Source organism: Lutra lutra, chromosome 4 (genome assembly GCF_902655055.1).
Source record: "Lutra lutra chromosome 4, mLutLut1.2, whole genome shotgun sequence".
In the NCBI taxonomy this organism is placed as follows: domain Eukaryota; kingdom Metazoa; phylum Chordata; class Mammalia; order Carnivora; family Mustelidae; genus Lutra; species Lutra lutra.
In genome coordinates, this window is record NC_062281.1 from 160732618 (window position 1) to 160746179 (window position 13562).

General features: G+C 48.4%; 1 pseudogene; it reads left to right on the plus strand.

Annotated features, from left to right (window-relative positions):
* Positions 1 to 793: 793 nt before the first annotated feature.
* Positions 794 to 12606, plus strand: LOC125097018 (cytochrome P450 4A6-like; annotated as a pseudogene).
* The last annotated feature ends 956 nt before the right edge of the window (positions 12607 to 13562 follow it).

The following is a 13562-nucleotide window of genomic DNA, read 5'->3' on the forward strand; positions in this document are numbered from 1 at the left end:
ATCCCATTCTTGTTTTTAGCTGTCTCCTTCCTGGGTGGGCCCACCCCCATTCATTCTTTCACTACAGGCCTTATCATGTTTTCCTGTACTATGTTAGTTCACTGCCCCTACCTCCCAGACTGTGAGCTCAGGAAACATTTGCTAAGTGTGTGAGTGAGTAAATGAGTGACCAAATGAGCATTCCTGGGAGGACCTTGGGAAAGGAGAACCTGAGGCACAGATGGAGAAGGAGAAGGAGAACCTGAAGCACAGAGAGTATGACTGGCCAGCTTCATTAATCATGAACAAGCCCTGGAGTGGGCCTCCTGAGTGTGAAGCCAGTGCTCTGCCTGCAGGCACAGTCAGCCCAGATCACTGAATCGTGGAGTATGTCAAGTGTGGAGAACAATGCAGAGGCAGCTGAGGCAAACAGTTTGGAAACCCTGACTGTAATCCCAGCTGACACTCTCAATGGTGGTTTTCCTCTGGTCACATCACTTTAGCTCCCTAAAAGTATTTTCCTCTCACAAATGGGATAATAATCAAACCAAACCCACTTCCTGAACACTTGGTAATCTAGACTGTGAAGTTTTTGCAGTCAGGATTCATGTCTGCTGTCAGGATTCATGTTTGCTGGCAGCTGTGTCCCAGCCTGGCACAGAGTAGGTGCTCCTGAAATATTTGTTGCATAACAGGGAGAGGAGAAAGCCATTATCGCTGTCTGCTGAGAAAGCTTTCTTCCCACAGTTTCCCATTAACATCTTCACAGTTAACGAACTCTAGAAGTACAGTCTAAGCCCTACCCTCATCTCTGTGCTGAGTGTCACCAGAACCCTGGGCGGTGTCTCTGGGCTCCTGCAAGTGGCCTCCATGCTAGGGCTGGTTTTGCTGCTGCTCAAGGCAGCACAGCTGTACCTGCACAGGTGGTGGCTGCTCAGAGCAGTCCAGGAGTTCCCATCCCCTCCTTCCCACTGGCTCTTCAGGCACATGCATGAGGTAAGAGAGGATGGAGGGGAGTGGGAAGGCTGGGCATCCAGGGCTTTGGAGCATCATCCTGGTCAGCAGATGCATCCCACATAGGCTTCTTCTGTGACCAGCACATGGGCCTTGGGGAACACCCAGTTTACTGCTGAGATCTTGGCTCCTCATTCCAATATGGGAGCTCTCTGCTGGAAGGAAGCCTTTGCTGGTGCCTCAGGCTGGTCTCACCCTCTTTCCTAAAGTAGATCTGCAGGCTGTAATGCAGTCCTGCCCTGCTGCTTCCTGAGGGCCCATGGGAGAATGAGGCACAAATAAGTCAGCTGCAAGAGAAAGGGAGCAGGGGTTGACAGTAGAGAAGACTGTTGCCCCAAACAACTCCTTAATCCGGTATTTATTAGATACAAGATAACAACTAACAAAGGAACTGAAGACGGCTTATATATTAACAATATGCTTTATAGATAAATAAGAAAGAATAGGAGTTATACATTGATTTCAAATCTTTTAGATAAGCAAGGAGAGTAGGAAATGTATGGTCAAGCAGTATAGAATTTATAGTTGAGCAAGCACATTTAAGGGGATTATCTTGATAACTGATTAACGGTAGGCTGTCTCTGAGGCAGGGGAGTAACATCCAAAAATGAAGCAGGCGGTATTCCACCCTGAGCGGGGCCAGGCATTTCCGGCTGCTTGGCTTCCAATACATAAATCATCCTCTCCCCAGGAGACCTGTTGCTAATGCCTGTTCTTCTTAAGGTAACATTTAAGCATGCTTGCCAGGCTAGTTCAATTTCTCATGGGTTTTATTTTAAACACTACCTTGTTTTGAGAGACGGTTACACTGCACCTTAAGGATGATGGCTGTTCCTTCCTGAGTCTTCCCCTCCTAGCTGAGGAGCCCCAGCTCCTCTCTCAGAACACCCTTCCTGATGCTCCCCTGTCCTGGCCACTCAATCCTATCCTTGAAGCCTAGCCCTGAGCTGCTTGGGAACACAGACATCAGAGGGGTTCACAGCTTATGGAGACCATAGACAGGAATCGGGGGTCAGGTCCCTGGAAAACAGGCTCACCTGCCAGATTGGGGGTCATGTCCGGTGCAAGGAACCAACCAGCTTGGTTTCCCTGAGACTATGAGGTGTTCCAGACTGGTGATTTCAGTGTTAAAACCCTGACAAGTTACTGGCACTCATGAGAGAGAAGTTTTCCAGGATGGGGCAGATAAAGAGTATTGACATTGAGTTGCACCATTAAAAGAATCTGTTTACCTCCTAGTTCTCCTTCCCCAACCACAGTACTGTGGGTTCCTTGGGCTGAGGATGTCACCTCCTTCCAGTACCCAGTTACCAGCACAGAGCTGACCCCAAGAGATGCCTGAGCAGGTTGTGGAATGACAGAGGAAGGAGCAGCTTGCAGCTAGATTGGAGATGGTACTTACTCTCCAGCTCTGTCAGTACTGGTCCTTCAGCAGGGAATCAGCAAATGGGGGCATGTGAGGAGGGGCTGTCTTGTGGTGTGTGGACTGAACAAGCCTAGCCTGGGGATGTTGCTGAGGAGGCCAAGCGATTTCAGCTGAATGGAGCCAAAGACAGAAACTTCACATCAGCCACAAATGACCCATCAGTCATAGGCCAGTTTCTTCATGCAAATTGTTGCACTGATGACTTCCAGATTGTCCATTTGGAGAAAATGCGACCTTTTGTTAGATGCAGTTGTCCCCTTTCTGAGGCAGGATTTGGCCTAAGCAACCACTAAAATTTCCTCCACTGACTCCCATTACATGGATCATATGGAGACTCTGTAAGCACACGAGTTCTACTTCCATAACTCCTATTACCCCCAGTGCCCAATCAGCCCTCAGCTTCTGCTGGCCTAATATATTGCAGCCAGATTTTTTTTCCTCCTACAAATCTGAGACTTCATTTATTCGGTACCTCTGTTATTGGCTAAGTCAGGAATTAGATTGCCATGTGCAGTAGGTTAAAGTTAATCTTTCAGGCCAGGTGACAATTGACAAGTGAGACAGGGAAGCATATGGGCTCTGAGCCAAGCTACCTGAATTCTACCCCAGCTCTGTCATATACTTCAAATACTTGCTCTATCCTTCTGTTTCCTCATCTGTGAAATGGGGATGAAGATGATGCTGAGTATAGTCCTGTGTCAGTTATACTAATCTCCGAATGTCACCTGGCATAGACCAAAGGTCACAGTTACACTCTAATTATGAAAATTGAAGATAGTGGTAATGCCTATGAATGACTAGCATGTTTGTAGGTTACCAAACCTGCTGCACTAAATATAGCTGAAATCAGTCAGGAACCATGAAAGGGGAACTCCTGTATGGGAATCCATGACCCAACAGCCTCATCTTTTCCCAGATTCTCCCTCCTGTCTTGGAGACCACAGGTCAGCACAGCCCACAGCAGCACCTGACAATTGATTGCCTGTGCTGACCCTTTATTTTCTATCCACTGTCCTGGTGTCTCACTTGGGGACATTTTTGTGACCCCAGTTCCTAGGAGGGGCCAGGTGAAACAGCTGCCATGGAGCACTGCCTGTGTGAGTGTCTGCAGCCTGAAAGCCAGTAGACACTGAGTATCAGTCTACAGAGTTACTGCCACTGAGAGTATAGGCACCATGTCCTCTCTAATAGTCTCAGTTGGCCCTGGCCACACTGGCTCAGGAAGAGATGGCTGCCCCAAGAGCTTGTCTGGAAAGCTGACAGACCAGTGGGTGTTAGAGTGACCCAGGGAGAGAAAGAGCCAGGCAGAACACTATCTAGCTTTTTGGGGTTCCCCAGAGGATCTACTGACACAACCCAGGAGCGGGAGTTTCTGGAAGACTACTGGCTTGGAGAGCAAGCAATTGGAAAGGAGGCATGCAATCGTGCTGAAACAGGATCCCTCAGGGGCCCCTGCTGCATCGGTCTGAGGGACCCTGGAGGATGAGGTAACATAGCTTCATGGTAAGAGGCTCTCATGACGCAGTCCCTACACTGGATCCAAGGGGACGTGCAGCCCCAGCGATGGACATGAACTGGGAGCACAGAGAAGCCTCCTTAAGTCATTGGACAACACTTCTCAGTGTAGGGCCTGATTGACTTCCCCACCTCTACTCCCACTAGAGCATAAGTTCCATGAATCTTGAACCCCTATCAGAGCCTTGCTCATCAGAAACATTTCCAAACTCCTAATCACTGCTGATACCCAGAACTATCTCCATGTGGCCATCCTACCCTCCACTACCTCTCCAAGCACCAGACCTAAAGAGGAAGCAAGGTTTTATTGATTTGTCTTTCCCTTGGTTATAGTTCCAAAATGGTCAGGAGCTACAAGAGCTTCAGAAAAGGGCAGAGAAATATCCTTGCGCTACTCCTCACTGGCAATGGGGGAGCGAGGTTAGCCTTGTAGTCTATGACCCAGACTACATGAAGCTGATCCTGGGGCGATCATGTAAGTGCAAACCACTTGTCTGTTGGAGGGGTTCTTCCCTCTTGGATACATTCCTGGGGACTGTGACATTTCAGGAGAGACTGCTGGCTCAGTCATAAATATCTGATCCTCTAACTGCCGTTTTTCCAGCGTAAGAGCCAGTAGAAACCCAAATACAGTTACTCTATTTGAAAGTTTAAATACCTGTAATGAATTGACTTTTTGCTTTCTCCTTCCTTCCATCCTTCCTTCCTTCCTTCCTTCTTTCTATTCCTTCCTTTCTTTCTTTCTCTTTCTTTCTTTCTTTCTTTCTACTTCCTTCCTTCTTTCCTTCCTTCCATTATTCCTTCCTTCCTTTCCTCTCTTTCCTCCTTTCTTTCTTTCTTTTTTTCTTTCTTTCTTAATTTCCTTCCTTCCTTTATTCACACCTTCCTTTTCTACTTCCTTCCCTCTCTCCTCCTTCCTTCCCTCTTTTCCACTTTTCATTCTTTCCATCTTTTATTCTTTCCTTCTTTCTTTCTAACTTTCTTCACCACAATGGTGTGTTCCCAGAACTCAAGACAAATTCTTATTCATGATGGCTTGCGTGGAACCCCAATTTGTTGCCTGTGCTGGCACGTGGAATGACTGAGCCACCACAGAAAACCAAAAACAAAAACAAAAAAAGTAAGAATACAAACAAACAAACAAAAAAACCACTGGACAAGCTACTGTCTTCTCACTAGCACTGAGGACAGAAGCTATATTTCTTACTGATGCAACTTCCTACTCAATAGGCCTCTGTGGTGGGACACTCAGTCTGCCTTCCTGAGCCCACAGTAACTATCAGGAAAGACAGAGAGTCCTGGTTGGAAGGCAAGTGGAAGGTGGATTGACACAAATTGCCAGCTGCCAATCATCAGGAAGGGATGGGGGACAATGGTCTAGACCACAGCTACCTCCTGGGGGCAGCCTGTCTTCGTTGGTCACCTCCAGTTTCCTGTAATGCCTTTCTTACTTTCAGACCCAAAGTCTGATGGTTCTTACAGATTCATGGCTCCCTGGATAGGTAAGTATATTTAACAAGAACTATGGTTCACCTTTTGCTTAGGTTGCCAACAAATGTCCATTTGGCCCAGACAAATACGAGGTGACCAGCACCACAGTCACTCCACTCAACTCTGAATTGAGCTTCCTCTCTCTTCTTCAGATAAAAACCTCACCCCTTCCTAATGGTAGGGGAGCCCTCCTGCAGCTCAGTTTCTCCCACATCACTTCTCAGTCCTCTATAATGATCTCAGACTAAATATTTATTGAAGTTCTCCATTAACCAGTGCTGCTCTGTTTCAACCTCGATCTCACAGCTGTGCACCAGGGTTTGGGAAGTCCCCTTCCTGACATGCACTGTCCTTTCCTGCCTTGTCCAGGATACCCTTCTTCTGACACCCTGGGTACCTCCCCAGTTGTCCCCAGACAACTCTTGAGAGGTTCCTTCCCCCCACACACACCCATTGCGGTCCAGGGTATGGTTTGCTCCTGTTGAATGGGCCGACGTGGTTCCAGCATCAGAGAATGCTGACCCCAGCCTTCTACTGTGACATCCTGAAGCCCTATGTGGGGCTCATGGCCGACTCTGTCCAAGCGATGCTGGTAAGTTGAACCCCTGCTCACCTGCACACTCACACCCCCAGTAGAATTCACAAAGTCCACTCTCAGACAGCTGTGTCCCTCAGACATCCATTAGACATGGCCCCCAGAATCACAACTTATACCATACTATGACAGAGCCCCCTGAGCATGGATGGAACAAGAAAGCATCCGGGCACCTGTTTTCATCCACTCTTTGCTCACTGCCCACAGGAGAGACAGTCATGGTGGATAAAGTGTCTCTTCTTGTCCCTCTTCCATGTCTTTGACTTGGACAGGAAGAGTAGCCAATGCCCCTAGACAACAGGACAAACTGCCCCTGGCTGGCATGAACAGTAGCAACTTCAGTGGCAAGATGGACATCCCATGATGTCACTCAAGTGGGCTCTGGGCTAGAGCTGAAGGCTTCTCATGGATTTTAGCCATTCCGTGCAGGGAAATGGAGACCAAGTCTCTACCCTCCAGGGCTGGGTCTTGCCATAACACCACCTCTGAGCCTTACCCTATTTCTCACTCACTATGCTCAGCTGACATTTGTTGAGTAAGAGGAACTGAAGTCCCTGATATCCCTTCTTTAGAAACCCCAGTCTTAGCCCCTTGATCTTTTCTTTGCCTTGACTCTTGCTCCCTAAATTGAGACTTCACCTGTTTTTCATGTGTACATCAACCCTACGACACAAAATGTTGCGCCTTAGTCCCCTGAGGAACAGTGTTTTCTGATCTCCTAAAAGGTGGTTACCACCAAACTTCTTCCTAAGTCAGATGGTAAGAGATCATGATTAATTAAATAACAATTAACTAACTTCTCAGACTACATTCTGAGAAAATACTCACCAGATTACAAACAAATGGCTATATGGTCCTAAACTGATGAAACACAACTGCTTTAGAAAGTGAGGGCATCTCATCAGAATATCTGGAGAGGCAGAGAGAGAGTCCAGCCTTGTCAGCATGGGCCTTCTGGAGGAGTAGAGAAAGATATATGTGTCCCTCTACCACAGGGCAAATGGGAGGAGCTCCTCAGCCAGAACTCATCTCTGGAGATCTTTGGACACATCTCCTTGATGACTTTGGACACCCTTATGAAGTGTGCCTTCAGCTACCAGGGCAACCAACAGGCAGATAGGTCAGTGAAATCCTTAGTTGCAGGGTCTTATTTCTTACCAACTGGGATGGACTATCTGAAAAGCAGTTAGCACAGCTTGGATGTTTACCAGCCCAAAGAGTCACATTCTGCCGAGAGCCCCTGGCCACAGTCAGATTCAGCCCACGCCAAGCCTTCATTAGGCACAGACCCTCTCTCTGCCACAGGAAGAAACCTGGATGCTGAAGTCCCTCGTAAAGGGCTGAGGGTCTCAAAGATGTAAGAATGACATGACAAACACCTAGGGTCTCCTGTCCCATTGATTGAGGAATGCTCCATACACAGGCCCACCACACTCCAGGTAACATGCCCCCTTCCATCCAGTCCATTCTGCATCCTCCTTTTCAGGTACTCCCAGTCCTACCTTCAAGCCATTTGGGACCTGAACAACCTGGTGTTTTCCCAGATAAGGAATGTTTTCTACCAGAAAGACATCATCTACAGGATGACCCCTGAAGGCCGCTGGAACCACCGGGCCTGCCAGCTTGCCCATCAACACACAGGTTGTATCTGCCCTCTGGGAAGCTCCCCTCCTTTACCAGGCACATCCCAAAGGGACTGGCCCCTTACCCTCAGGCTGAGTCCTGCCCCTGGCTGCCTTTCCAGGGCCTGGGAAACACCCACCTGGATACTCCTCTGGTGCAGGTGTTAGGGTGTGCTATGCAAGCATAGGTGCTATGCAAGCAGCTACATGTGTCACCCCATGGGTGAAGGTTGAACGAGAGCCCCTACCAGCAGCATTCAAGCAGGAGGCTCTGCTGTTGAGGGAGTGATGACCTGCAAGCACCTGGTGCTAGAACTCCCACCCAACAAACACACCCACTCCCACACTCCTCCTGATTCACCTGGCACCCTGACTGGGGTACTGTGAGTGTCTGTGTCTGGGCACCCAGAGCATTCAGCTCTGCCTGGGAACACTGTTCTGGACAGACTGAGTGATCAAGCTGAGGAAGGCTCAGCTGCAGGAGGAGGGAAACCTGGAGAAGGTCAGGAGCAAGAGGCACTTGGACTGGGGCGCCTGGGTGGCTCAGTGGGTTAAGCCTCTGCCTTCGGCTCAGGTCATCATCTCAGGGTCCTGGGATCAAGCCCCGCATCGGGCTCTCTGCTCAGCAGTGAGCCTGCCTCCCCCTCTCTCTGCCTGCCTCTCTGCCTACTTGTGATCTCTCTCTCTCTCTCTCTCTCTCTCTCTCTGTCAAATAAATAAATAAAATCTTTAAAAAAAAAAAAAAGAGGCACTTGGACTTTCTGGACATCCTCCTCTTTGCCCAAGTGAGTGTGACAGGGAAGGCCTGAGGCTTTGCTCACAAGTGTGGAGGAGGGGGGCAAACTCAAACCCTGTCCTCGCTCCGTGTCTTCCCAGATGGAGAACAAGAGCAGCTTTTCCAACAAGGACCTCCGTGCGGAAGTGGACACCTTCATGTTTGAGGGCCATGACACCACAGCCAGCGGCATCTCCTGGATCCTCTATGCTTTGGCCACACACCCAGAGCATCAGCAGAAATGCCAGGAGGAGATCCAGAACCTCCTGGGGAATGGTGCCTCCATTACCTGGTGAGTGCTCATGAGATGGGAGCCCCCGACCCTTCAAGTAGAGAATTCCCTGGCTGCCAGGGCTTTGCCTGCCCTTCAGGATAGTTTTGTTTAGGGATCACCTGGACCAGATGCCCTACACCACCATGTGCATCAAGGAGGCACTGCGACTCTATCCAGGTGTTGGCAGAGAGCTTAGCAAGCCCATCACCTTCCCTGACAGACGGTCCTTACCCAAAGGTGTGAACTTCCCCACTCTCCCTCCATAAACACTCGACAGGAACATGTGCAAGGTCAGAAATCCACATGTTCTGGGCAATTGGTGCGTGTCTTTCAGAGTCATTTCTCCCTCAAGAAAACCAATATTTCCTTTGTCAGATGAGCTATATGGTATGCTTCCCACAGAGTTTAATCCAAGAAACAAATACATGACAGCCCCTAAATGTGGCTTTGGGTTTTGCTCTAATATTCTCGTTCTTTGAGATATGAGTGCCTGAGAGACCATCAGACAGAGCAGGGGGATAGGAGGTCTTTCCTTATAGGGTCTAGGCTAATGAAAACATCAGAGAATTCACCATCATGGCTCAGATGGTCCAGTCTCCAGGGAGCCCTCAGGATGATGGCAGAGAGTAGCTGATGACCAGATCTGAGGTCCCTTCCGGCTTGCCACATCCTAGCTGGGTGCTCAGAGGCAAGGTGCTCAGCCTCTCTGAGGCTCAGGTGCTTCATGGGAACAAAAGAGTTCTGAGCCTCCACTGGAGGGTTGTTGTGAGGATGGAAGAGCTGATGCATATTCCCCAAGGGCTCATGGATGGTACTTGATGTGAGTTGCCCCGTGAGTTGCTCCAAAATGTAAGCCTCCAGTTCTTCCCTGCTTTTGGCCTGGTCTTGGTTAATCCACTAACCTGTGCACACGTGCATACCTGTTCTGCTATATCTGCCCCACCTCTCCTGCAATACTGTCATTCCATTCACAGTGATGAGAAATGGCTCTCACCGTGGCTGCCAAGCTGTGTGTGGGTATAGCTGGGCCCCACAAACATGTATGTCCAGGCTTCTTTTTCTGCTCCACAGGATTCTTAGTGACAATCTCCTTTTATGCCCTTCACCACAACCCAAAGGTGTGGCCAAACCCAGAGGTATGATGACCTTGGGAGGAGGAGGTGGGATGACCTCTCCAGATCAAACCCTCTTCCTGGCCCACGTCTGGGTGTGCTGTCCCTTGGATGATTGGAAGGAAGGTCTTGACCACACCTGTCCTGGCCCTTTTGCTCCCTCTGCAGGTGTTTGACCCTTCCCGGTTTGCACCGTGTTCCTCACAACACAGCCATGCTTTCCTGCCCTTCTCAGGAGGATCAAGGTGAGGCACTTGTACCAGAATGGGAGAAGGCAGGGGCTATTTTGGGGGTACATACTTGATGTTTGTGACTTGCTACATTGATGTGGGTTTCTGTAGATATGCCATGGCATGTTGGAGTGCTGGGAAAGAGGTATGTGTCTCTATGCAAAGAAAGCTGGTAATCACTGAATGCCATGGAGACTTTGACCCATTACTTTTACCCAATCTCCAGCCACAATTCAGTATCAGTGGTGTTCCATAGCTCAGGGTATTCTTGTGAGTTCTTCATTTTGTGAGTATGACTTTACAGAATTAGATTTTCTCACATGTAATTTTCAAGTGTTGTCAAAGTCAAAGACAGGATGGACTCAAAAGTTGTGGTTGTACACAATCTCAAACCACGCTTTTCTACTCAACTCCCCATTCTGCCTCCACACTGCACCATTGACTACATTGCATGTGTGTCCATACTCAGCTTCCTGCATGCCTCAAATATTTCAGCCATACACAGGAAAGTTTCCTACAGTCTCTTGGGGGCTTCATAAAGTACTCGACTAATCTGTGCTGTCGCTATATTTTCACCAACCAAATGAATTATTGACTCTATGGTACTGGTCATGTACACTTGACAATTTTCCCAGTTGTCCAAACACTACATATGATCTGGGCTCTATATACCTTAATATTACACTTAGAGTCCAAACATCCAAATGGGCAAATATATAAAAATGAGGACATTAAATTGCATTTGGGAGAAAATCCAATCTGTTGTATATATATGACACATGGCATATGAACGCTATCTGGTGTGTAAAATGTAAAGCACACGTGAAGTAGCTGTTCAGTGGGATGACTATTGTCCAGTGTGGCTGCTGTGAAATCCTCCAGTGCTGCTGAAACTGTCCTATAAATAGTAACTGCAGGAAACTTTGTAGGCAGTTCTTAGAAAAATGTATGTTTCCAAACACAGAAATCTGTCAGTCCTTCACATACAGAGTGAACCCACTTTCACACCACATCTTTAAGCAAATTGTGCTTCCAGATACTGGCTCCAGGATCTGTTTCTCCTTGGGATTGAGACCTTCTTCCTAGACATTGGTGCAAGTCATGTGGCTGCCAGTAGAGACAGGAGAGGAGTAGGCAGCTCAGTTCCTAGCTCAGAACTAATGGTTACTCATTTTATTCCATTCAGCATGGGTTTATTTTTTCAGTTCAATAGACATCATTCATTTTTAAGACTGCCTATTAAGCCTCTCTGTGTGTGCCATGTCCTCTGCTATGATCTCTCATACTGCCCTCGCCTCCAGGAGTTTACACTCAAGAAATACATGCCTCCACTCAAAAGAGACATCTATCTATCTATCTATCTCTCTCTCTCTCTCTCTCTCTCTCTCTCTTTCTTTATTTCTTTTTCTTTTTCTTCTCCTTCCTTCCTTCCTTCTTTCCTTCCTTCCTTCCTTCCCTCCTTCCTTTCTTCCTTTCTTTCTTTCATTCATTTCCTAATTGACCCCACTGTAGGAAGCTCCATTTTCCTGTCACTGTCATACTCTGGAAAGTGATGTGTCCTTGAGTACAGTATTAGGGTGATGTACAGGAATGAAGAGGTACAGTGAGCAGGGTGGGGGTGAAGGCAGGCTGGCATTGCCCTTAGCCTTGAGCATGTGGCAGGCAGAGGTGGAGGGAGGGCATTCTCTGGGATCTCCTCAGCAGGAGCTGAGCTGGGAGGAGGGGAGTTAAACAGGTGACAAGTGAGCCAACAACCCTGAGAGGATTTTGATATCAGCTGAGGCATGTGGACATGTTGTACCTAAGATGGAGAGCATAGGAGGCTCAGAGCTGGGCCAGGGCATCAGAAGAGGGAATGGAGGCAGGAGACAGAAAAGTCTGCGTGGGGAGGTTGAGGAAGGGCAGCAGAGACATTTCTGCAGTAGAATTGGAAAGCTACAGCAGCTTGTTGACTGAGGGGCCGAGGAAGATGGTGCAGCAGGTCGAGTGTCACTAAGGCTCTGCCCCTGCAGAAGCTTCCTGGTCGCCATTTTTACTTCCTTACCCAACTCCCTTGTCCTTCCTCTGAGGATCTGGACCCCTGTGTGCCCCAGATGGTTAGGGCCTGAAGGATGGCCCAGCCCACCCCCTGTGGTGCCCTGTCCTGCTCTCCCCATTGTGAAACCTGAAATGGCATGTGCAGAGAGTAAACAACTTAATAATTAACTGTTTTACTGATCACTTGACTTGGCCCTGAGGTTCAAGGTGCTGACCTTCTTGTAACGGGATTTCAGGCCTGCTGAGAGCATGGATAGGAATAGGAGCTAATCCTGGAAGAGCGTAGGTTTTGTCAAAGGTCAAGGGAAGAGAGTGAAAGAAGCAGGCGGGGTAGGCGTAGAGATGTGCGTGTGTCCTGAGGAAAATGGATCCAGGCTGGGCCCAGGCAGGAGGGCCCTGAATGTGCTGTTCCTGGCAGGGGGTATGAGGCCACCTCTCATTTCCTTTTCCCTCCCTGACCCAGGAACTGCATCGGGAAACAGTTTGCCAAGAACGAGATGAAGGTAGCGGTGGCCCTAACCCTGCTCTGCTTTTAGTTGGCACCAGATCCTTTCAGGATCCCTGTTCCCACTCCAAGAATTGTGCTGATGTCCAAGAATGGGATCCACCTCCATGTCAGGAAGTTCCTCTAACCCTTGTGGGGACAAGGATGAGCCCCAGGGGCCTCCTACCTGCCATCGTGTCTTCCTGTCAGTCTCTCCTGTCTGCTGTCTTCTGCCCATTTCCTGCTTTCACTCTGCCCACTGCCAGCCTCTCCTGCTCTCCTCCTCTTGTGCATCAGACTGTCTGTCCTTTTCCGTCTCACTCTTCCCCAGACATCCTATTTACTTATCTGTTACCCCTCTCCTCCCACCTGAATCTGACCGCCCACTGAACTTAATACCTGCCTGTTTCCCAGCCTGCCTGTCCTCTGCATGTCTTTTTCTTTTTATACCTATTTGATTGTCTCTATATTATTTTCGTCTGGTTGCTATAATAACCTATCACAGCCTTAGTGTCTTAGAATAAACCAGTCTGTTCTCTTATAGTTCTAGAGATCGAAGTCTAAAATGGATTTTGCTGGACCACAGCCAAGATATTGGTGGTCACACTGCCTCTAGTCTCCAAGGAAGAATCCCTTTCTCTGCCTGTTCCAGCATCAAGCTACATTCTTTGTGATTTTTAGCTCCTGGAGCCTCCTTTTTCAAATCCAATAGCATCTTTCAATATCCTTCTGCTGCTGTCTTCATATCACCTTGTATTCCATAAGGACTTTTGTGATTAGACAGGTGCACTCAGATAATACAGATGTATCTCAGCTTCTGGGACATGGACTCTTTGGGAGCCATGATTCAGCCTGCTTAATCCCTATGTGACTGCTGTGAGTCCATGTTTCCAGCTCTCTCCTGTTTTTTACCAGCATACCCATTTGTCATCACATACCCTCTTCTTTCCTCCTCCCTCAAATAAATTTCTTAATGTTGCATGGAGTGTGTGTTTTCCCTTGGAGGAA